Source organism: Myotis nattereri (assembly GCF_964212035.1).
Source record: "Myotis nattereri genome assembly, chromosome: 11".
NCBI classification, from domain to species: domain Eukaryota; kingdom Metazoa; phylum Chordata; class Mammalia; order Chiroptera; family Vespertilionidae; genus Myotis; species Myotis nattereri.
The window spans coordinates 31901413-31926205 of record NC_138086.1 but is presented as its reverse complement, the minus strand read 5'-3'; the positions used below and the strand labels follow the sequence as shown (position 1 = coordinate 31926205).

At 44.0% G+C, this 24793-nt stretch overlaps 1 gene segment (V, D, J or C); it reads right to left on the bottom strand.

Moving 5' to 3' along the window:
• Nucleotides 1-9230: 9230 nt before the first annotated feature.
• Nucleotides 9231-9770, bottom strand: LOC308527353 (T cell receptor beta variable 5-5-like). The segment is given in 2 exons: nucleotides 9692-9770; nucleotides 9231-9580 (listed from the first exon to the last, which is right to left on the bottom strand).
• Between the last annotated feature and the right edge of the window lie 15023 nt (nucleotides 9771-24793).

Sequence of the window (24793 nt, the reverse complement as noted above, 5' to 3'; positions counted from 1 at the left end):
CAGTAGCCCTCTCAAGGTTGACTGTAGCAGCATCACAGTGCTTGTGTTCTAGCCACTCATATTTCACTTAAATGTACAAAGTACAAGCGTAGCGATGCTGGCAATTCTGACATGCCAAAGAGGTGCCCTAAAGTGCTTTCTTTAAGTGAAAAAGTATGCACCTATAGGGCAAACATTATATATGGGGTTCAGTACTATCAACAGTTTCAGGTACCCACTGGAAGTCTTGGAAATATCCGCCCAAAATAAGAGGGGACTACTGTGATTTTTATCCAGGTCTTCTTTGAATCACTTTTCTTTAATACCTTCTCAAGTAGGGTTTTAATTAAACCAAGCCAAATTTAAATTTCTATTAAAAATAGACTAGAGAAGAAGAATACTAAACACAGAATGACTGCAGGAACATAAAAAAAATACTAAAACAATATATGGACATACGTTAACGTGCATTATTGTGGGTGACAGGTGCTCCTGGACAATTGTTTTCAATGGGAGTTCTTACCGAGGGTTCTAATTTATGTATTTTAAGGCTGGTGGCCGCATGGGGCCTTGATAGTGGGCTCTGCATTGGCTGCCCACACAAGAGCTCAATGTGGTCTGAGTCAGTGACACTCAGTACCAGCAGTTTATTGTAAATGTGTTGAAGCTCTATATTATATAAGAGAAGATTTCACCGTACCTGACACTAAGCTCTGGTACTCAAACTCAACTGTAGAATCTTGAACTGTATAAAGGAATCCCAGAGATCCACAGCCAGAATGTTATTACCCAAGGTGACCTGTTCTGGTATTTTGAAGGTCATTCCCTGATCTCCCAAGATCAGAACAACAATTAAAGTCCCAAAGCAATTATCCCCCTTGGTGAGGGAAGAAGAGGGCCACTCCTTTGTTCAGGACTCTGGGAACTATGAGGAGGGGTGAGCACATGAGGGTCTGAGAGCAGGAAGAGGGTGACTGTGCCACGCGTGGTTAAGCTGCTGGCACAGAGGTACATGGCCTAGTGCCAGGGGTGGGCAAACTTTTTGACTCGAGGGCCACAATGGGTTCTTAAACTGGACCGGAGGGCCAGAACAAAAGCATGGATGGAGTGTTTGTGTGAACTAATATAAATTCAAAGTAAACATCATTACATAAAAGGGTACGGTCTTTTTTTTTTTTTTAGTTTTATTCATTTCAAACAGGCTGGATCCGGCCCGCGGGCCGTAGTTTGCCCACGGCTGGCTAGTCCCTCTGCTCTGCACGCCGGATCTTCAGAGTGGAGTAGGAGCTATCAGGCCTCTCAGCAGAGAACTGCTCTTTAGGCATCCCTGATGTGTCTAAGGCATCCTTGTCTGGAAGTAAAGCAGAAACTCTGGGCCCTGCCCCAACATCTGTCAGTACCAATAAAGGGTCCTGTGTCCAGAACCTGGATCACACCTGAAAGCGAGATCCTGTCCCCTCTCTGTGACTATGTTCTTGGGAGACTGGGACACTCCAGCATTGGTGTGACCTGTGGAGAGAGATTTGGGACTAGAATTGAGGAAAAACAATTGTAATCATCACACACACATACACGCGCACACACACAAACACACCATAGTAAAAGTGCTTGGTTCTTCTGAAGACTCACCTGCCCACAGGAGACAGGCTCACCCAGCAGAGGAGCCTGGTGCCCATGGCAGGATGAGGGCAGAAATGGGAGGTCCTTGTGAGCATGAGCAGAGGAGAAGGGACGTCCCTTGTCTGCACAGGGCAGTTTTCATAGTGACATCACTAAGCCTTAGGATTGCTTTATGATTTTTTTTATTACAATTAAGAAAGAAAAAATATTGCCACTCATAATCAGAAATGTTAAAAGATGAAAATTATGAAACAAAGAATGAATGAGAAACAGTAATTCAAAAGTGGATGTAAATCAGCACTGATTGTTAGGTTTTTTGGTTGTCATCCCTCTGAGCTTGGTGGTCTATTCCCCGGATCCCACACTCCCTATCTGGCCAGCCTTCTCATGTCTCTTGTTCCTTCACATTGTCAGTTGGACATTTTCACTGCATTCAGCAGCACTTGACAGTTGAGGACTAAAATGCTGACTTTATCACCTTCACTCTGAGCTCTCCTATTTCTAACCTTCATCCTGCATTTTCTTGGTCCTTCCCAGGATTTGGGCAGCACTGGGATATGTGGGAAGGAAAAGGTGGAAAAGATGGTAGAATTGTCAGGTCTTTGCTCTTTGCCCTGAAAGCTGTTTGAATTCACAGTTCAAAGCTGCTGGGGATGAAATGGTGCCTCTGGTGGGTACTGATCTAAGTTGGTTAGGTTCTTCTATTAACTTTAAAGGTCAAACAATACCCTCTATTATTAGTTCATTTATCTACATATTGATTTTTGCCCTCAACTCCTTGTCACAATACCTCCTGTATTTACAAGTCAGTTCTAAAATAAATAAATGTCCCTAAATTACAAGAGAGTGGAGGCTCTGACCCCTTATTCTAGGTCCAGCCTGTGAATAATCAATCCCCTTTATCTGAAAAGGAAGGCAAATGAGCGCCCTCTAGTGCCTGCATTTCCAAACTCAGTAGAAACAAGTAACATTTCCACAGGCTTTGTGTTTTTAATTCAAGTAGCAGTAGAATTACAATGTTGGTTGTGGTGTCACCCCAGGGTTGATGAACACGTCATAGCTTTCTCAAATAAGGTTTCCACAAAGAAGTGGGAAGAAAGGCTGTTGTCTCAGGAAGATATTCTCACTCCAGTACTTTTAGGGTTCTACTCTTTGAAATAAGAGTCTATTTTCAGTCTTTGCTGCCTAAGGAAAGGAAATTACATTAGTCTTTTAAAAACATATATATATATTTAAAATTTATATATATTGCTTTCAGAGAGGGAGGGGGAGATATAAACTTTAATTATGAAAGAGAATCATTGATTGCCTGCCTCCTGCATGCACCCTACTGGGATGGAGCCCACAACCTGGATGTGTCCTGACTAGGAATCCTACTGAGACCTCCTGGTCATAGGTGTATGCTCCACCACTGAGCCACAGTAGCTGGACCATTAGTCCTTAAAGAATTGATATGAATCACTCAGGCAAGCCTGGGGCTTTGGTCTATTCTCGGGCAATTCTAGACAATTCTATTGTTTCTACCCAGAGAAATACTCACAGTTCTTCAAGGATTAATACATGGCCTCTCTCTGTAAATGGAGCCTCTGCCGACAGGAACAGCTTTTCCAAGTAGCCACCAAATATAAATTTCATGTTGAATGCTACTGCTCCTCTGCTTTACCAATTGCCAGAATATTCCTAATACAGTAAGTAACATTAAGTAGTATTTGCACTGACACACACACATGTACACTGAAAGCAGAACTCACGTGCCACAAGGAGACAAAGCGTCACACAGAAGAGGTTGGGGCTCATGGCCAGGTCAGGGCGAGATGGGGCTGTCCCAGCCAAATGCTCTGACCCACAGACTGAGAGGGAGCTCAGAGGCCCATCTCCAGTGGACAGACATGTCTGCCTGGGATGTCACTGCCCCCCACCCCAGCAGAGGCTTAGGGCCCAGAGTTCATTTGGTCTTGGCTCAGGTTGAATCAGAAGCTCCTCTCATATATATAGCTCAGCAGGGCCTGCAGGGGAGATGGGGTGTGGCTGTGATGCACTGAGTTTAGGGAACACCCCTCCCTTGGTTTCCCACATTTCTCTGAGACAGTTACCTCTCTGTCTGCATCTGTCCCTGTTTCTATAACCATACTCTCTTTTTGACCAGTCACACATGCTCAATCTAATCAAGGGTGGGCATCTGTTGTTGTCTTGGCTTTCCCCTGAAATGCACTAGCATTTAGAGATATAAAAAATAAAATGATAGCCTGGGAACATATCTGAGTTGGAAGCTCCTATTCTTCCTGCAGATCACAACCAAGTGCCCTATCTGTCTTCATACCCTCCATGTGGTATTATGTCTCCTGAGCCCATGGCAAAGCCTCCTGTCCTTCTAGGTCACCATGCAGTAAACAGTGTTTCCTATAGCTTCTTTATGGAAGAGGACTCCACTTCATTGACCTTGAAGACACTATGTGTAATATACAAGGGGGGTCTAGATGGATCTTGTTTTCCTATGACTTTCCACCCTGGAGGCATCAGACTCAGGTTGATGAGGTGAAAACCTAGAGTTGGAGAAGCACCTTCCCAGGTCACAGGGAAGCTGCAGAGGACAGACTGACTGACAGCAACAGTGGGGATTGTGTGTCCAGGGTCTGAAGTCTTGTCTGGGCCTGGCAGACACTGCCCTGCAGGTGGACCTCAGCACACACTGAAGTTCATCCTGCAGGCACAGGCCACTGGGGGTCCCATGGTTTGTTAGTTTGCATAGGGCTCTGTGGAGTCAGTATGCAGGGCCTCCCACCCCCTGCCTTTTTGTGTAGAGAGGAGTCAGCCATGAACCACTGTGAATTCACGGCTGGCACAGAAGTACACAGATGTCTGGGAGCGGGTGGCTGAGTCTAGTGTGAGGGCAAAGTTCTCTGTATTTGATCTAGAGACACTGTACCCATCAGCAACTGTACCCATTGCCAGCGATCCCAGCACTGATTGAGTAATGGATCAGCCTCAGCCCATGCCCCAGGTCTTGTTGATACCAGTACATATTGTTGTGGTTATCAGTCTGGTGACATCTGAGAGTCACCTTCTTTTCTCTCCCTGTGACCATGTATGTTGGGCTCTGGGTGATTCGGGCTTCCAGGTGTCCTGTAAAGAGAGAGCCACAGGCATGATACTGTCATCCTAAGATGAAGGCTTGGGCTGAGGTCTTGGGAATCTAGTGCAGGTGGTCCCCCTGCACTCACCTGCCCACAGGAGACAAAGAGCCACCCAGAATCAGAGCCTGGTGACCATTTCAGGGCAGAATCTCATGTCTTTCTGTTCTGTTTTGAGGAAATAGACTCAGTGATGTCACTGTCTTTGACAAATGCTTTTTCTGCAGAACTAACCTGCCACACCCCTTCCCCACTGGAACAAATCAGTGATCCTCTCAGTCACAGGAACCACCTGATGTCCAGGAAGTTTTCAAAGCCCCAAGGTCAGGGTCATTGGAATCTGAAGACTTGTTTTGCTTTGTCTCCCAATTCACTGACTGATGGGAGCCCTGCCTTCCATGTTCATATCCCTGTGGTCTCCCTTGGTTTCAGCTGAGGCCACAGAAAACTGTTTCACCTAAGTCCCCATGACAGTGATTTTTGTTAAAGAGAGAGTAGGCTTGTTTGCCAGGTGAATGAGATATTCAGCCAGAGGTACACATTTCTGATGCTTGCAGAATCACAAGAAAATGTTCTGTTTCCATTCAGAGGTCTTGCACACACACCCTCCCTTCCCCGTAACAGTATGGGAGAATATTGATTAAATCCTAAATGAGCTACAGTGCCACGCTTGCAACTAGTCAATATCAGTTGGAGCTGCCATTGCTTATACAGGTTATATCTCAGGGTGAGGTGTCCCCATTTCTGTGACTGCATATATTGATGTCATCTCGATGTGCAACTATAATCACACAACAGTGAGAAAGGACAAGGAATCAGAAATCAGAGGCAAGGAGGAGTTGGTGGCCATTGCATAGAAAGGCTGGCAGCTTGGTGCCTGTCCAACCCAGGAAAGGCCTTTATATCTTGTCCAGAATTTATCTGCTCCCTGGGGAACAAGAGCCACACAGCAAAGGAGCCGCATACCAGGCTGGAGCAGTGCAAATAGAGGAAGTTTTCACTAGGACTCACATTGTTTGGGTTAGAGTAGGTGGATTCCCAGAGATCTGAGGACTGTTCTCACGATCAGATATCATCTATCCATATTGTTAGTATTCTCAATAATACACTAATTACTTTAGTAAAATACACATTTACCAGGAATAGCTCCTTTGTAATTTTCTTATAAATTAATGAATTAGAGTCATAAATTTGATGTTCAATAAAAATTTTTGTCATCAGAAAGCTTTTTTCTGGTCCTTGTGTTTTTGCATAGGTGTCTCCCAAGCTCCTAGATAGTGCCTGTACATGGTAAATAGTGAAGGCTGAATGGGCCATGCAGGCAATGAAGAATAATTTCAGGTCTTCTCATTTGCACAGAAGCTGTCCAAGACTTCTAAATATTTTCTTGTTTTCTTTTTAGAAAAGCACCATAATTATAAGCATACATTTCCACCAAGCCCAAATGACTCTTTACTTGAATTCAATTAGGGTTTGTTGAGTGAAAGGAATGAACAGTTACTGGAGTCCCGGCAGACTCAACTTCTGTAAACATAACTCAATCTAGTCAGTCACAAATAGAACCTATTTCAGAGCTTGAAAGGAGCAGAGACCCATGCGAGTCTGCTGGGAATTTTAAATAAACTAAAGTGAACTGGGAAAAATCTATTTAAACCTGTTGTTATAAAACTTTATTTTTTAATGTATTTTATTGATTTTTTTACAGAGAGGAAGGGAGAGGGATAGAGAGTTAGAAACATCGATGAGAGAGAAACATCAATCATTTGCCTCCTGCACATGCCCCACTGGGGATGTGCCCACAACCAAGGTACATGCCCTTGACCGGAATAAAACCTGGGACCCTTCAGTCTGCAGGCCAACGCTCTATCCACTGAGCCAAACCAGTTAGAGCTAAAACTTTATTTTTATAAGACTTTTTGAATGATTGATGGCAGAATGAATGAAACAAAAATGGCAGTTCATCTTCCAAAGAGAAGAGACTTCTGGTGGTCATTTCCATCCATCACTGTCACTGTTTAGGCTGGCCCTGGAGACCCATCTGAGATGAGGATTTAGGTGCAAGTAGTTTATTTTGGAAATGATCTCAGGAAGCAGGAGAAAGAGAGCAGGGAGGAAAGGTCATGGAAGGAGAAAATCAGAATAAGGTGCAATATTGCGGTTGTGCAGGGACAGCAGGAGATGGATTTTGTTGAAATCTGCAGAGAAGCACACAGACCACCTCCTGAGCTATCCTCCTGGATACAGAGGCTGAGCTTTCAGCCCTGGCTCCTCTCCCTCCAGGAGCATTAGCACTTCTGCAGCTCTGGCTGCCCTGCTGTGCAGGCCACGTGGGCTCCCATGATAGAGAGGAGGCCAGAGCAGAAAGCGGAGGGACACCCATTCTGCAGAAGATGGGATGCTGTCAGAACCAGGTAAATGTACACAATCTTGCATGTAATTCTCCACTGCAGCTGAGGCTGATACCAGAGGTGGGCCCAGAATGGATGGACGACACTAGAGGCTCCACTATGATGGCCTCTCTTCACACAAAACTGTCCCTTCCATCAGATCTTCTGTGTGATCACCAGTCACTCTGAAGCCACAACTTTCTGGAAGCACCACACCTTCTTGTACATCAGACTTAACATCAAACAGGAAATGCTGTCCTGGGTCACCTTTTCATTTTCCCTTAAGAGCACCTCTCAGTAGTTAATTTTACCCAATAAATTATTAGGCAACAGGATTTGTATTTCAGAGGAATTTCTGTCTGAGCCATAGATGAGTCAGGCAAAAGTAACCCCTGACTGCCTTTGATCCCAGAGCTGCACAGAGCAAAAATTTTTCTGCACTGGAGATTTGTCACAGAGTTTATAGAGAATAAAGATTACTTGAGCCTATATTTTTTATTAAGCAATTTGTTATATTTGCTTGTTTTAAATATCTACAAGACACGCATTATTGTCCCCAGTTTACAAATGTAAAAACTCAGGCAAATAGTTTCTGAGTCATCATCCCAAGGCAGGTCAGAATATGAACAGACAGGTTCCCAAAGCTGGATCTCTTTCTGCTTTAGCATGTCACCTTCCAGGTGAAGCTGTTATGCAAATGATTTGTGTCAGAGCCAGAGTTTCTGAAAGGGATCTTTGGGTTCATGTTCTCATTTTGAAGATGCCTCCCTCTACCGAGAACAGAAGGGTGGGGTGATTTAAAGCATGGGTGGAAGTCAGTATGGCCCATGTTTGAGTCTCAGTTCTGATATTTGTTAGCTGTGCCCCTTTAACAAAGTATCCAAACTCTAACAATCAGTGTTTTCACCTGTACCCTGGGTAATTTGTGCTACCTCACAGAAAATGAGCAATGAATAAGGTGATTGGAGTAAATGCACAAAATGAGTAGCCTTGAAGTCATCTGCATTCATCAATAAACTTGTACCCCAGTCTGTAAAAGTCTACACCATTCAATTAATAGCAGTGATGCTTAGCTGTTTTCTGCAGTTCCTGACCTGGGCAGATCTAGCGATTTCAGATTATCTGCTTGAAAGTGCTGAGTGTGAGGGCAAGCTGAGACCTTCCTTCATACACCATCGGTTTAGAAACACTGATTCCCTGTAGTAACTCCCAGAATTCTCTTGAAATTCCTGGATAGATTCTGTTTTCTTGGTGAATCTTCTGGAAATCACCCTAGTCACTTAGCTCCTCTTTAGAGGGACATCATGGCCTCCCTCTATGTGAACTAGGACAGGACAGATGCACATTCTCTGGTTTGAAGTACTATCCTATATAATAAAAGCCTGATATGCAAATCGACCAAACATTGGAACAACTGAAGAAACAACCGGTCACTATGATGCACACTGACCACCAGGGGGCAGATGCTCAATGCAGGAGCTGTCCCTAGCCTGCAGGCCCCAGGCCAGCCAAGGTGGGTGCCAGGCTCCTCCCCCCACCAACTGCCCTGGCAGTCACCCCACAGATCGGCCCTGATCGCTGGCCAGGCCTAGGGACCCTACCCATGCATGAATTTCATGCAGTGGGCCTCTAGTGTCTTATAAATTGCCAGGCAATCAGCTGTGCAACCACACATGAGGTGTGACCTCTCCATCCCAGCTCTGATGCTCTTGAGGGGCGAGACAGGGCTCAGTTATATTCTATGAACCAGGCACAGGCAGCACCATAGAATTCTGGGGGAATGTTGACTTCTGAGGCCTGGAGATGTAGTGTTGTCATTTAAGATATATTTGGGATATCCAGGAGCTACAGCTTCCTGTCTATAAAATGGTATACTGAGCACTTCCTCCTCTGTAAAGTGAACACACAATGTCGACTGTGCATTAGCACACACAACTTGAACCCCACTCTATCAAAGCAGGAGTTCCTGCCATGTGCTAGGAATTGCAGGGTCCTGGCAGAGCTGGGAGGACACTCAGGAAAGCTCTGGCTGAGCTCAGCAGGGCAGGGAGAGTTTTAGAAAATAACTTAGCTCTGGAACTCAGTAAGGCCCCCTCCCTCTCCTGTGACATCCTCAGCTGGGGCAGGGAGGTTTGAGTACAGAAAGCCATTGACCCTGCAGGGCTGTGTCTAAGCTGCTGGCACAGAGATACACGGCTGAGTCTCCCAGCTGCAAGGCGCTCATGGCCAGCTCAGAGCTGTAGTTCCTGAACTGTTTTGCTGAGAACCGATCTGGGATGTTTCCTTTCTGTCCCTCCTCCTTTTCATAAAAACTAATGAGGAACTGGGGGCCATGTCCCAGAGTCTGCTGGTACCAGGTCACATAGCTGTGTCCGGAGATGGGGTGGCACTTCAGAACAGCCTTCCCCTCACGGACTTTGATTATATGTCTTGGGGACTGAGTGACTCCAGCAGCCACTGAACCTGCGGAGGAAGGAGACAGAGGCTGTAGACCAGCACAAGAAGCAGATGGACAGGCCAGCAACAGTAAAGAACTTTGGATTCAAGGGGTGTCCACCTGAACTCAGGACTTACCTGCCCTCAGAAGATAGAGGGCCATGTAGTAGAGGAGCCAGGGGCCACTGGAAGACTTGGATAGGAAAAGACTGGCCATCTCCCCGCTCTGGGCTCTGGTGTTTGGGGTGAGAGATCAGAGGCTTTTGCACTTTCCTTTGCTCTGTTTGGAGGGCTTGCCTGTGATGTCACTGTTCTGATGTCACTGTCCTTGTAGACTTTTACAGGCAACCTGCACTTCCTGGACAGGCTCAGCTGGTCCAGGCATTCCCCTTTCTGTCCATCTTCCTATGAGCAGGTGCTACTGGCTGTGCTGAGCTGGATGAAGCACGGTTTGTGACAGGTGACGATTGCTTCTCTGTTTTCCTTAAAGCAGGTGTTCTTTGCTCTACACCTGACTTTAATTATCCAGGCTGCCCCACTGAAAGAAGCTCCATCACACTCTCCAAACATAGGCTTCAAGAGAGAGCTTAACTCCAGGCAAGGCCATTCACATGGCTCCCTGATGTGCAACACACCTGCATAGCAGTTCACATGAGAAGATATGATCAGCAAACCTCTGATTCATCAGATAATCTCCCTGTTGTAGGGACCAAACCAAGAGGATGTCCCTTAACCCTCCCTGTCCCATAGGGCTCCATCAACAGCTCACTCTGTGGATCCATAGTGCCCCCAAGTGGCCATTTGTGCAACAACAGTGTTGACACTGCCCAGGCTGGGTGGGTTCTGTCTGAATTAGGAGTCAGGACCAGCCAGGACAGTGCAAGCTCCTGCTGATGTGATGTTTACCTGTCTCAGCTCACCCTTTGCAGGTGGCACTGAGAAAAGCATAGTGCATTTTTCTAAGAAGGAAACACAAATTCCAAATCTCATCAATGAGTTTCTGGGGAAGAGGACACCATGCATGCAGCTGCCCTTGGAAGCAGTAGAGGAAAGTTGGGGAAAACGTTCTCTCTTCTCTCTCTCTCTCTCTCTCTCTCTCTCTCTCTCTCTCTCTCTTTTAAAAAATATTTTTATTGATTTCTGAAAGAGGAAGGGAGAGGGAGAGATAGAAACATCAATGATGAGAGAGAATCATTGACTGGCTGCCTCCTGCATGCCCCCTATTGGAGGCCTCAAACCGGGTGTGTGCCCTTGATCGGATTGAACCTGGGACTCTTCAGTCTGCAGGTCGATGCTCTATCCCAGGGGTGGGCAAACTTTTTGACTCGAGGGCCACAATGGGTTCTTAAACTGGACCGGAGGGCCAGAACAAAAGCATGGATGGAGTGTTTGTGTGAACTAATATAAATTCAAAGTAAACATCATTACATAAAAGGGTACGGTCTTTTTTTTTTTTAGTTTTATTCATTTCAAACAGGCTGGATCCGGCCCGCGGGCCGTAGTTTGCCCACGGCTGCTCTATCCCCTGAGCCAAACCAGCTACGGTGAAACATTATCTTTAACCAAAGGTAATTCCTGGGATGGACTTACAGTGGGGTTCTTCCAGCCAAAAAAATCTAAGCAGATGGAAATTAACCCTCTTTGAAGAGGGAGCTGCCTACTTATAGATCTTTCTCTTTTTAATTTTTTTTTTTTACCACCCTGTTGAACTCAATTGCTTATTTTAAAAACAATTGAATTGCATATCTTATAAAATTATTGATTGGTAGGAATTATTTTATTTTGAATACATGATTTTTCATAGATACATGTATATTTTCTTAATATATATTATTGATCAGGATTTTAAAACTTTTAATAAACAAAAATATGCTTTTAAAGATATTTCTTGTCCTCTCAAAGACATCTTTGCCTACTGCAAGGTCATGAAGAGAATTTGCTCTGTTTTCTTTTAGAACCTTTATAGATCATTAATAATGTTGACCCATCTCATATTTATTCATTTTTGTTTATGGCAAGATTAGCAAACTTTTGCTGTAAAGGGTCAGATGGTAAAGACTTCGGTTTTCTGTCGCAGCTCCCCAGCTCTGCCCCTGCAGTGTCAAAGAGCCAGAGACACTGCGCTCACAGTGAGCATGGCTGTGCTCCAATAAACCTGGTGTATGGATACTGAAATCTGAATTTCATATAATTTCCTATGTCGCAAATATTTTTTATTTGTATTTTTTCAAACACATACGTAAACATCATTGGTGAGCTTCTGTGCCATATAAGAACAAGCAGGCAGATGTTGCCCACTCCTGGTTTATGGAGTGGGATAAGAATTGAGTTTCATTATTTTCAATACGGATATGGTTTTTACAGCACCAGTGTTGAAATAACTACTTCTCCCCTTTTGGTGCTACTTTACATGTTTGATCTAGGAATCAGAACCTGCATCTTTAATTTATCATAGTCTACTTACAAAAATGTCTATCAACCAAAGATTTTTTTTCATAAATGCCCTTGATTAGGGAAAGGAGTTTCCAATTACTTCTGATTTACTAAGAGTTTTTATCATGTTGGGTTGTTTAAGTGTTTTTTAACATCTGTAGAGATGATCATATGATTTTTCTTTTTTTTATATTCGAGAGGTTAAACTACATTTCATATTTTTAAATTTAAAACTGGTTGTACATTACTGAGATAAATATCCTCTTTAGATGTCATTGCATTTGATATAATGGAATTTTGAAGGGATTATTAATCTGCGTTCTTGAGAAATATTGGTCTATTGGTTTTTGGGGTGTGTGTGTGTGTTTTGATTTGGTTTTGGGAGTTTTTTGTTTGTTTTTTTATTTTTTGCTGACTTATTAGTTATAACTCTGTGTTTGTTATTATAGTGGTAGCTCTACCGTTTGCAATTTATATCTCTGCCTTTACACAGTCTACCTTCAAGTGATATTATACCACTGGACACAGATTAGGAATACCTCACAATGGTAAGATATTTATCTATTTATCTACTCTCTGTCCTGCTATTGTTTTTACATACAGTAGTCCTTTCACTTTCCCCAGTTTCAGTTACCAGCAGTCAAGCTGTGTTCAGAATTATTAAATGGTCAGTTCCAGAAATAAACAATTCCCAAGTTTTTACTTGAGCACCACACTGAATAGCCTGATGAAATCTTGTGCTGTCTCGTTCCACCCCAGGCGGGACAGGAGCCATCCTTTCTCTAGCGTATCAAGACTGTGTGCACAACCGGGTGTTAGACACTTTATAGCTGCCTCTGTTGTCACATTGACTGCAGCAACATTGCAGTGCTTGTGTTCCAGTCACCATTATTTCACTTAATAGTGACCCAAAGTACAAGAGTAGCTATGCTGGCAATTCTGACATGCCAAGGAGATGTCATAAAGTACTTCTTTTAAGTAAAAAGATGTGCATGTATAAGGTAAAACATATAGCCCTAACCGGTTTGGCTCAGTGGATAGAGCATCGGCCTGCGGACTCAAGGGTCCCAGGTTCAATTCCGGTCAAGGGCATGTACCTTGGTTGTGGGCACATACCCAGTAGGGAGTGTGCAGGAGGCAGCTGATCGATGTTTCTCTCTCATTGATGTTCCTAACTCTCTATCCCTCTCCCTTCCTCTCTCTAAAAAAATCAATAAAATATATATATATTTTTTAAAAAGGTAAAACATATATGTAGGGTTCGGTACTATTAGTGGTTTCAGACATCCACTGCGGGTTATTTCTGTATAAGGGGGGACCACGGTAACTGTTATTCAGGTCTTCTTTAAATCAATTTTCTTTAACACCTTCTCAAATAGAGCTTTTATTAAACCAAGCTAAATTTAAATTTCTAGTAAAAATACATTAGACCCTGCCTGGTGTGTCTGGTGGTTGTGCCTTGATCCATGAACCTAGAGGTCCTCAGTTTACTTCCATTGGCACATGCTTGAGTTACGGGCTAAATCCATAGTGTGATGGTTTGCTGGAGGCGGCCAATTGATGTTTCTCTCCAATCAATATTACTCTCTCTCTCACTCCCTCTCCCTTCCTCTCTCTATAAAATCAATAAAATCATATTTTTTAAAAATAGATTAGAGAAGAAGACTGCAGAATTGCAGAGAAAACACTAAAATAATATATGGGCTTACATTAGCGTGCATCAATGTGGGTGACAGGTGCTCCTGGTTAATTGATTTCATGACAGTTCTTACTAAGGGTTCTAATTTATATATTTTAAGGCTGGTGACTGCATGGGGCTTTGACAGTGCTCTGAATTGGCTGCGCACAAAAGAGCTTAATGTGGTCTGAGTCAGTGACACTCAGTACAGAGAGTTTATTGTAAATGTGTTGAAATTTTATATTTTACAGAAGATTCCACAATACCTGACACTCAGCCTGGGTGCTCAATCTCAATTGAAGTATCTTGAACTGTATAAAGGGATCCCAGAAATCCACAGCCAGAATGTTATTACCAAGGTGACCTTACTGCATTTCAAAGGTCATTTCCTGAGCTCCCACTATCAGAAAAGCAATTAATGTCCCAAAGCACTTAATCCACTCATTTGTTAAGGACTTTGGTAACTCTGAAGAGAGGTGAGTGCATGAGGGTTTGAGAGCAGGAAGAGGGTGACTCTGCAGCGCTGTGGTTAAGCTGCTGGCACAGAGGTACACGGCCGAGTCCCCCTGCTCTGCATGCTGGATTGTCAGATTGGAGTAGGAGCCATCAGGTCTCTCAGCAAAGAACCGCTTGTTAGGAATCCCTGATGTGTCTAGGGGATCATTGTTCTGAAAGTAAAGCAAAAACTCCGGGCCCTGCCCCAACATCTGTCGGTACCAGTAAAGGAAGGAATGTCCAGAAATTGGATCACACCTGAGAGTAACATTCTGTCCCCTCTCTGTGACTATGTGCCTGGGGGACTGGGACACTCCAGCATATGTGTGACCTGTGGAGACAGATTTGGAAATAGAATAAGGACAAATAATTGTAATCATCACACACACACACACACACACACACACACACACACACACACACACACTTACACACGCACAATGAAAGTATTTGGTTTTCTGAGGACTCACCTGCCCCCAGGAGACAGAAGCTTACCCAGCAGAGGAGCCTGGTGCCCATGGCAGGGTCAGGACAGGAATGGGTGGTTCACCAGGTCAGGGTCCTTGTGAGAATGAGCAGAGGAGGAGGGACTTCCCTGTCTGCACAGGCAGTTCCCATAGTGACATCACTGAGCCTGAGGATTGCCTGATACTAATTAATGAATTAATTAATATACTAATTAATTAATTAAGATGCCAGCAGTTCTGAGATGCCCCGTTCTTTTAACTACAATAAGAAAGGAAAAAATATTGTCACTCATAATCAGAAGCTCCTATTGTTTCCGCAGGTCACAACCAAGTGCCTTCACTGTGTTCATTAACCTCCATGTCTTTTTATTTCTCTACAGCTCATAGCAAAGTCTGGTGTCCTTCTTGGTCACCATGCAGTAAACAATAGGTTCCTATAGCTTCTTTCTGGAAGAGGACTCCACTTTATTGACTTTTAAGACACTAGTGTGATGGGGTGAAAACCTAGAGCAGGGGAAGCACTTTCCTATGTAACAGCTCACCTAAAGAGGACAGACTGACAGACTGCAACAGTGCGGAGTGTGTGTCTGAGGCCCTGGGTCTGATGCAGACCTGGCAGATACTGCACTGAAGGTGGACCTCACCACACACAGAGGTTCAACCTGCTGGCTCAGGCCACTGGGGGATCCATGGTGTGAAGTTTGTTTAGGGCTCCCCTAAGTCCAGGGTGCAGGGCCTCCCCCTGCCTTTTTGTACTGAGAGGAGGCGGCCCTGCAATGCTGGGGATTCACTGCTGGCACAGAAGTACACAGATGTCTGGGAGGGTGTCGCTGACTCCAGTGTGAGGGCAAAGTTCTCTGTATTTGATCTAGAGGCACTGTACCCATCAGCACCATCTCCTTTGGCGGTGATCCCAGCACTGACTGAGTAATAGATCAGTGTCAGCTCATGGCTCAGGTCTTGGCGATACCAGTACATAACGTCATGGTTATTAGTCTGGTGACAACTCAGTGTTACATTCTTTTCTGTCCCCACAACCTTGTATCTTGGGCTCTGGGTGATTAGGGCATCCAGGTTTTCTGTAAAGAAAACCACAGACCTGATGTTGTCATCCTAAGATGAAGGCTTGGGCTGAGGTCTTGGGAATCCAGGGCAGGAAGCCCCCCTGTACTCACCTGCCCACAGGAGACAAAGAGCCACCCAGAAGAAGAGCCTGGAGACCATTTCAGGTCCAGGGCAGAATCTCATGTCTTCCTGTTCTGTTTTGGGGAAAATAGACTCAGTGATGTCACTGTCCTTGACAAATGCTTGAGGTGTAGAGCTAACCTGCCACACCCCTTCCCCACAGGAACAAATCAATGATCCTCTCAGTTACAGGAACCACCTGATGTCCAGGAAGTTTTCCAAGCCCCAAGGTCAGGGTCATTGGAATCTGAAGACTTGTTTTTTGTTGTCTCACAATTCACTGACTGATGGGAGCCCTGCTATTCGTGCTAAGGTCTCTTCAAGCTCGTGGGTAAGAGTTCTCCCTTGGTTTCAGCTGAGGCCACAGAAGACTGTTTCACCTACAACCCTGTAACTGTGCCTTTTGTGAAAAAGAGGAGGCTGGTTACAAATGGGTGAGCTATTCAGCCAGAGCAACACACTTCTAACGTCTCCAGGAAGGTCTTGCACCCACCAAATGCGAGAATATTGATTGAATCATAAATGTGCTACAGTGCCAAGCTTGCAGCTAGTCAATATCAATCAGTACATGCTGCAATTTCTTATACAGGTTATACCTCAGTCTGAGGTGACCTCTTTTCTGTGACTACATATCTCAATGTCATCTCAATGGGCAACTATAATGACACAACAGTGACAAAGGACATGAAGTCAGAAATCAGAGGTGAGGAGGAGGTAAATAGTCATCACATAGAAAGGCTTGCAGCTTGATGCTGGGTAAACCCAGGAAGGGCTTTTACATCTTATCCAGGACTTAACTGTTCCCAGGGCACCAAGAGCCACACAGCAAAGGCGCCTACATTCTAGTCTGGGTCAATGCAAAAAAGAGGAGTTTCTCAGCTAGGACTCACATTGTTTGGATTAGAGTACATGGAATCCCAGAGATCTGTGGACTGTTCTCACAAGAAGGTATCATCTACCCATATCCTTAGTACATTCTCACAAATACCCTAATTTCTTTAGGGAGACAAACATTTACCAGCAATAGTTCCTTTGCAATTCTCTTCTAATTAATGAATGAGAGTCACAAATTTGATGTTGAATAAAAATGTACCTCAGTAGAAAACTTTTTATTTCTCCTTGTGTTCTTGCATGTTTTCCCCAAGATCCTGAATAAGGCCTGTACATGGTAAATAGTGAAGGCTGGATGGGCCATGGAGACAATGAAGAATAATTTCAGGCCTTCCCATTTGCACGGAAACTGTTCAAGACTTCTAAATATTTTCCTATTTTCTTTTTAGAAAAGCACCATAAAATTTTATAAGCATACATCCCCACTAAGTCCAAACTACTCTGTATGTGTATTCAATTAGTGTTTGTTGAATGAAAGGAATGAATGGTTATCAGAGTTCAGGCAGACTCCAATTCTGTAAATATAACCCAGTCTAGCCAGTTACAAATAGGTTCAGAGCTTGAAGGGAGCAGAGACACATGTGAGGCTGCTGGAAATTCAAAATAAGACAAAGCAAACTGGGAAATTTTCATTTATACTTGCTATTATAAGACTTTTTGAATGATTGGATGGCAGAATGGATGAAACAAATATGATAGTCTCTTGTAAAGAGATGGGTCCTTTGATGGTCACTTCCTTCCATCACTGTCACCATATAAGCTGCCCCTGGAGGCACAGTTTGAGATGAGAATTTAGGTGCAAGTTGTTTATTTAGCAAATGATCTCAGGAAGCAGGAGAAAGAGAGCAGGGAGGAAAGGTCATGGAAGGAGAAAATCAGAATAAGGTGCAATATTGTGGTTGTGCAGGGACTTCAGGAGATGGATTTTGTTGGAACCTTCAGAGAAGCACACAAACCACCTCCTGAACTGTCCTCCTGGATACAGAGGCTAAGCTTTCATGTCTGGCTCTTCTCCCTGCAGGAGGATTAGCACTTCTGCGGCTCTGGCTGCCCTGCTGTGCAGGCCACCTGGGCTCCCATGATAGAGAGGAGGCCAGAGCAGAAAGCAGAGGGGCTCCCAGCCTGCAAGTGATGGGGTGCTGTCAGAACCAGGTAAATGCACATAAACTTGCATGTAATTGTTCACTGCAGCTGAGGCTGATACCAGAGATGGGATGGGATGGACGGCACTAGAGGCTCCACTATGATGGTCGCTCTTCACACAAAACCGTCCCTTCCATCAGCTCTTCTGTGTGATCACCAATCACTCTGAAGCCACAACTTTCTGGAAGCACCACACCTTCTTGTACATCAGACTTAACATCAAACAGGAAGTGCTGTCCTGTGTCCTATTTAATTTTCTCTTCAGAGGCACCTTGATTTCACCCAATAAATGATCAGATGACAGTATTTGTGTTTCAGAGGAGTGTCTATCTGAACCATAGATGAGTCAGATAAAGTAACCCATGGCTGCCTTTGATCCCAGAACTGCACATAGTAAATAATTGCTCTAGACTAGAGATCGGTCACAGTGTTTATAGAGAACAAAGAGGACTTGAGCCTATATTTTTATTAAGCAATTTGTTGTATTTGCTTGTGCATTATTTGCCCCAGTTTACAAATGTAAAAACTCAGACAAATAGTTTCTGAGTCACCATCCCAAGGCAGGTCAGAATATGAACAGACAGGTTCAGGAAGCTGGATCTCTTTCCTTAACAGTGAAAGCTGTTATGCAAATGATTTGTGTTAGAGCCTGCAGTTCTGAAAGGGACCTTTGGGTCAAGGTTCCCATTTTGAAGATGCCTCTCTCTGCCAAAGGCAGAAGGGTGGGGTGATTTAAAGGATGGGTGGAAGTCAGTATCATCCATGTCTGTGTCCCAATTCCGATATTTGTTAACTGCACCACCTTAAGCCAAGTACCCAAACTCTCTAACAATCATAGTGTTTTCACTTGTAATGTGGGTAATATATGCTATCTCACAGAAAATGTGCAATAAATAAGGTGGTTGAATTAAATGAACAAAATGTGTGGAATTAAAGTCCTCTGCATTCACCAGTCAACTCATATCTTAATCTGTAAATATCTGTGTTATTCATTTAATAGCTGTGATGCTCAGCTGTTTTCTGCAGTTCCTGACCTGGGCAGAAGAAGCAATTGCAGATGTTCTGATAGAAAGTGGGGGCAAGCTGAGACCCTCCCACCTCTAAACCTTCCAGTGGTTTAGAAACACTGATTCCCTGCAGTAACCCCCAGAATCCTGCCTGCAATTCCTAGAGGGCTTCTGTTTTCTTGGTGAACCTTCTGCTAGTCTGGAAATCACCCTAGTCACTTAGCTCATCTATTAGGGGGACATCATGGCCTTCCTTCATGTGAACAAGGACAGGACAAATGCACACTCTCTGTCGTGAAGTTTTGTGTCCTGAAGTTGGATGGCAATCAGCTGTGTATCCCCACATGATGGGTGACATCCCCCATCCCAGCTCAGATGCTCTTGAAATGGGAGAGCCAGGGCTCTCCTACTAGAGACCCAGTGCACGAAATTCATGCATGGGTAGGGTCCCTAGGCCTGGCAGGGGATTAGGGCCGATCTTTGGAGTGACTGGCGGGACCCCGCCTTGGCTTGCCTGGTGCCACCCATTCACCATCCCTGCCCTCTGCTGCCTGCACCAGTCACCTCACTCTGCAGGTCAACCAGTGGGGCAATCAGGGTGGCGGGGGGGCGTTGGCACCCACCTTGGCTAGCCTGGGGCCTGCGGGCTGGGGGAAGCTCCTGCATTGAGCATCTGCCCTCTGATGCTTAGCGCATGTCATAGTGACCAGTCGTTTTGCCATTTGTTCCCCTGTTGAGTAGATTTGCATATTAGGCTATTATTATATAGGATGGGCCAAGCCCAGGAAGCATCATGGAATTCTAGAGGTAATGTTGATTTTGGAGGCCTGGAGATTTAGGGTTGACATATGTGAAATATTTGGAATGTCCAGGATCTGCAGCTTCCTGCCTATAAAAAGTTATATTGAGGGCTTCTTCTTCTGTAAAGTGGACACACATTAGTTACAATGCATTAACACACACAACATGGACCCCACTCTATCAGAGCAGGAGTTCCTGCCATGTGCTAGGAATTGCAAGGTGCTGGCAGAGCTGGAAGGACACTCAGGAAAGCTCAGGCTGAGCTCAGCAGGCCAGGGAGGATGTTGCAAAAGAAGTTAGCCCTATACTGGCAACTTGCTAAGGCCCCCTCCCTCTCCTGTGACATCCTCAGCTGGGGTAAGGAGGTTTGAGTACAGAAAGCCATTGACCCTGCAGGGCTGTGTCTAAGCTGCTGGCACAGAGATACACAGCTGAGTCTCCCAGCTGCAAGGCGCTCAGAACCAGCTCAGAGCTGTAGTTATTGAACTGTTTTCCTGAGAACCGATCAGGAATGTTTCCTTTCTCTCTCTCCTCCTTTTCATAAAAACTAATGAGGAACTGGGGGCCGTGTCCCAGAGCCTGCTGGTACCAGGTCACATAGCTGTGTCCGGAGATGGGGTGGCACTTCAGAACAGCCTTTCCCTCTTGGACTTTGATTATATGTCTTGGAGACTGGGTGACTCCAGCAGCCACAGAACCTGCGGAGGAAGGAGACAGAAGCTGTAGATCAGCACATGAAGGAGATGGATGTTCCACCAACAGTCAAGAACTTTGGGTTCAAGGGATGTCCCACCTGAATTCAGGACTCACCTGCCCCCAGAAGGCAGAGGGCCACGCAGCAGAGGAGCCGGGGGGCCCTGAAAGATTCAGGCAGGGCAAAACTGGCCATCTCCCAGCTCTGGGCTCTGGTGTTTGGGGTGAGAGAGCAGAGGGTTTGCCTCTCTCTCTGCTCTGAGTGGAGGGCTTGCCTGTGATGTCACTGTCCTGATGTTACTGTCCTTGTAGGCTCCACAGGCAACCTGCACTTCCTAGACAGGCTCAGTTGGTCTAGGCATTCCCCATTCTGTCCATCTTCCTATCAGTAGGTGCTCTGGCTGTGCTGAGCTGGACCAGGCTGGTTTTGTGGCAGGTGACCATCCCACAGCTTCTCTGTTTCCTAGGAGCAGGTGCTTCTCGTTCTACACCTGGATTGAATTATCCCAGCTGCTTGACTGAAGGAAGTCCCATCACACTCTCCACCAAGCATAGGCTTCAAGGGAGAGCTTAACTCCAGGCAAGGCCAACCTCATGGCTCCCTTATGTGACAACACACCCGCATAGCAGTTAATGTGAGAAGATATGATCAGCAAACCTCTGATTCATTAGACAATCTCCCTTATGTAGGACCAAGCCAAGATTCTCTCCCTCTTCCACAGGGCCCCATCAGCAGCTCACTCCATGGATCCACAGTGCCCTCAAGTGGCCACTTGTGCAGTAATGGTGTTGACACTGCCCAGGCTGGCTGGGTTCTGAATTAGTCAGGATTGGACAGGATACTGCAAGCTCCTGATGATGTGATGTTTACCTGTCTCAGCCCACCCTTTGCAGGTGGCACTGAGGGAGGCATGATGCATTTTTCTAAGAAGGAAACACAAATTCTAAATCTCATCAATGAGTGTTCTGGGAAAAAGGACACCATGCATGCAGCTGCCCTGGGAAGGGGAGGAGGGACCTTGGGCAAAGTGCTCTCTTTAACCAAAGTTAATTCCTAGGCATGGCTGACCTTGGCCTTCTGTCAGTCAAAAAATCTAAGCAGCTGGAAGTAGACCATCTAGAAAAGGGAGTTGCCTAATTATAGATATTTTTTTTTACCAGTCTTTTTAATTCTTTTGCTTTTTTAAATAATTGAATTATTTACTTTTAAATTAGTAATTTGTAGGAAATACTTATATTTTGAATACATGACCAGGAAAAAATATATTCATAGATATGTTTTTTTCTTAATATATTTTGTTGAACAGGATTTTAAAACTGTTCAACAAAATAAAGAAATATATACTTTTTAAAGATCAGAGTATTTTCTTGTCCTCTCAAAGACATTTTGCCTACTCCAAGGTCATGAAAAGAATTTGTTCAGCTTTCTCTCAGAAGCTTTATTGAGAATGTTGACCCATCTTATATTCATTTTTGTTTATGGAACTATCAGCAAACTTTTTCTGGAAAGGATCAGATGGTAGATTTTGGTTTTCTGTCCCAGCTCCCCACCTCTGCCCCTGCAGTGACGAAGAGCCAGAGACACTGCGCTGCGCTCGCGAGTGAGCACCGATAAACTTGGTGTATGGATACCGAAATCTGAATTCCATATTATTTCCTAAGTCACAAATATTACTTTTCAATTTTTTCAACCATGTATGTAAACATCATTTGTTAGCTTTTGGGCCATACAAGAACAAGTAGAGGCCAGATTTTTGCCCACTCCTGGTTTATGGAATGAGATACGGATTGAGATTTCTTATTCTTTATATGTAAACAGTTTTTCCAGCACCATTGTTGAAATGACTATTTCCCCCCTTTTTGTGGTACTTTTAGTGTTTGATCTAGAGATCACAACATGCATCTTTACCTCACCCACAAAAATGTCTATTAACCATAGATTTTTCATAAATGCCCTGGATTAGGGGAGGATGTTTCCAATTATTTCTGATTTACTGAGTTTTTACCTGAAACATATGTTGAATTGTATAAAGTGTTTTTGAGCATCAACAGAGATGATCATATGATCTTTCCTTTTTTTTAAATATTTGAGAGTTTAAACTACATTTCGTATTTTTTAATGTTAAACTGGCTGCACATTCCCGAAGTAAACCCCACTAGGTGAGGAGGCATTATTCTCTGTAGATATTGTTCTATTTGATATACTGGAATTCTAAAAGGATTATTAATCTGTGTTCTAGAGGTGTATTGGCCTATAGGTTTTTGGTGGTTTATTTATTTTTGTTTTTGTAATACCTTGGTCTCACTTTAGTATCATAGTATGCTGGCGTCAGGATAAGTAGGGAATTATTCATGATTTTTCAGGTTTCTCAGTGGGTACTTCTATGGTGGCACCCTACCAATTTTGATATGATATATTTTCATTTTCATTCCATTAATATTCCTTTATAGTTTTCCTTTTGATATGTTCTTTGCCATTTCATTTACAAATATTTGGGATTTTCCCAGAATGCTTTCTGTTATTGATTTCTAATTTAGTTCCTCTGTGATGATAGAACATAGTTTGAATTCTGTTAAATTTATTGATCCTTAATTTATACCCAAAGTCTATAGTATCCTGGCCATAGTCTGTGTGCACTCGATAAGAATGTGTATTCTGCTGCTGATGGGTGATCTGTTCTATAAATGTGAGTTAGACCAAGGTGATCAATAATGTTGCTGATGTCTTCTGTATCCTCACTGATTTTGTTGGGGGGGAGGGGGCATCAAGTTGTTCAACCAATTACTGAAACGTTTGAATATAATTGTGAATTTGTCTATTTCTCAGTGCTGTTTTGTTCAGTGTTTTGAAACTCTCTTTTTAGATGCATAAATATTTATGATTGCTATGTTTTCTTGATCAAATTTGTCCTTTTATCATTAGAATATGAGCTTTGGTATCTCAGACAATATTCTTCTCTGAAATTGACTTTGTCTGATGTTATTATTGCTGCTCCAGCTTTCCTGTGATTAGTGTTAGCATGGTATATCTTGTCCATTCTTTTACTTTTACCATCTGAGTGTTTATATTCATAGTACATTTCTGATGGGCAGCATACAGTTGTTGGTTTTCAGTTTTACTCAAAATCACATCTGTGCTTTTTGTTTGGGACATTAAGACTACTTAGATTTCGTATAACTATTGAACTAGCTAATTAGCATGTATCATAATATTGTTATTTGTTGAATTAGCTCTATCTTTGGTTTTTCCCTCTTTACTTCTCTTTTTGTACTCTTATGTATTAATTGAGCACTTAAATAATTCCATTTTTTCTTTTTTGCTGACTTATTAGTTATAACTCTGTGTTTGCTTTTTCAGTGGTGGCTCTAGGGTTTGCAATTCACATCTCTGCCTTAACACAGTCTACTTTCAAGTGATATTATGTTGTAATGTACTCCACGAATCACACAAGGATGCCTCAAGAAGTCAAATTAAGGAGCCATATTTATTGCAAATCTGGGACTACAAGGGGGCATTTCGCTCTCCCAAATCTCGCAGTACTCTCCCCAGCCCCAACATCAGATTTATATAGGCAAAGATCACAAAGGTATTGATTACATCCCAGGGTTTGGAATGAGGAACCTGGTTTGCACAAGGGCCACTGGGGGCTACTCAGTGAGGGGGTTTGTGAGTCCAGGGTGCAGGGCCTCTTCCTGCCTTTTTGTACTGAGAGGAGGCGGTCCTGCAGCGCTGTGTATTCACTGCTGGCACAGAAGTACACAGATGTCTGTGAGGGTGTCGCCGATTCCAGTGTGAGGGCAAAGTTCTCTTTATTTTTTCGAAGGACACTGTACCCATCAGCACCATCTCCTTTAGCGGCGATCCCAGCACTGACTGAGTAATAGATCAGCATCAGCTCATGTCCCATGTCTTGGCGATACCAGTACATAATGTCATGGTTATTAGTTTGGTGACAACTCAGTGTCAAATTCTTTTCTGTCCCCGCAACCTTGTATCTTGGGCTCTGGGTGATTAGGGCATCCAGGTTTTCTGTAAAGAAAACCACAGACCTGATGTTGTCATCCTAAGATGAAGGCTTGGGCTGAGGTCTTGGGAATCCAGGGCAGGAAGCTCCCCTGTACTCACCTGCCCACAGGAGACAAAGAGCCACCCAGAAGAAGAGCCTGGTGACCATTTCAGGTCCAGGGCAGAATCTCATGTCTTCCTGTTCTGTTTTGAGGAAAATAGACTCAGTGATGTCACTGTCCTTGACAAATGCTTGAGGTGTAGAGCTAACCTGCCACACCCCTTCCCCACAGGAACAAATCAATGATCCTCTCAGTTACAGGAACCACCTGATGTCCAGGAAGTTTTCCAAGCCCCAAGGTCAGGGTCATTGGAATCTGAAGACTTGTTTTATGTTGTCTCACAATTCACTGACTGATGGGAGCCTTGCCATCTGTGCTC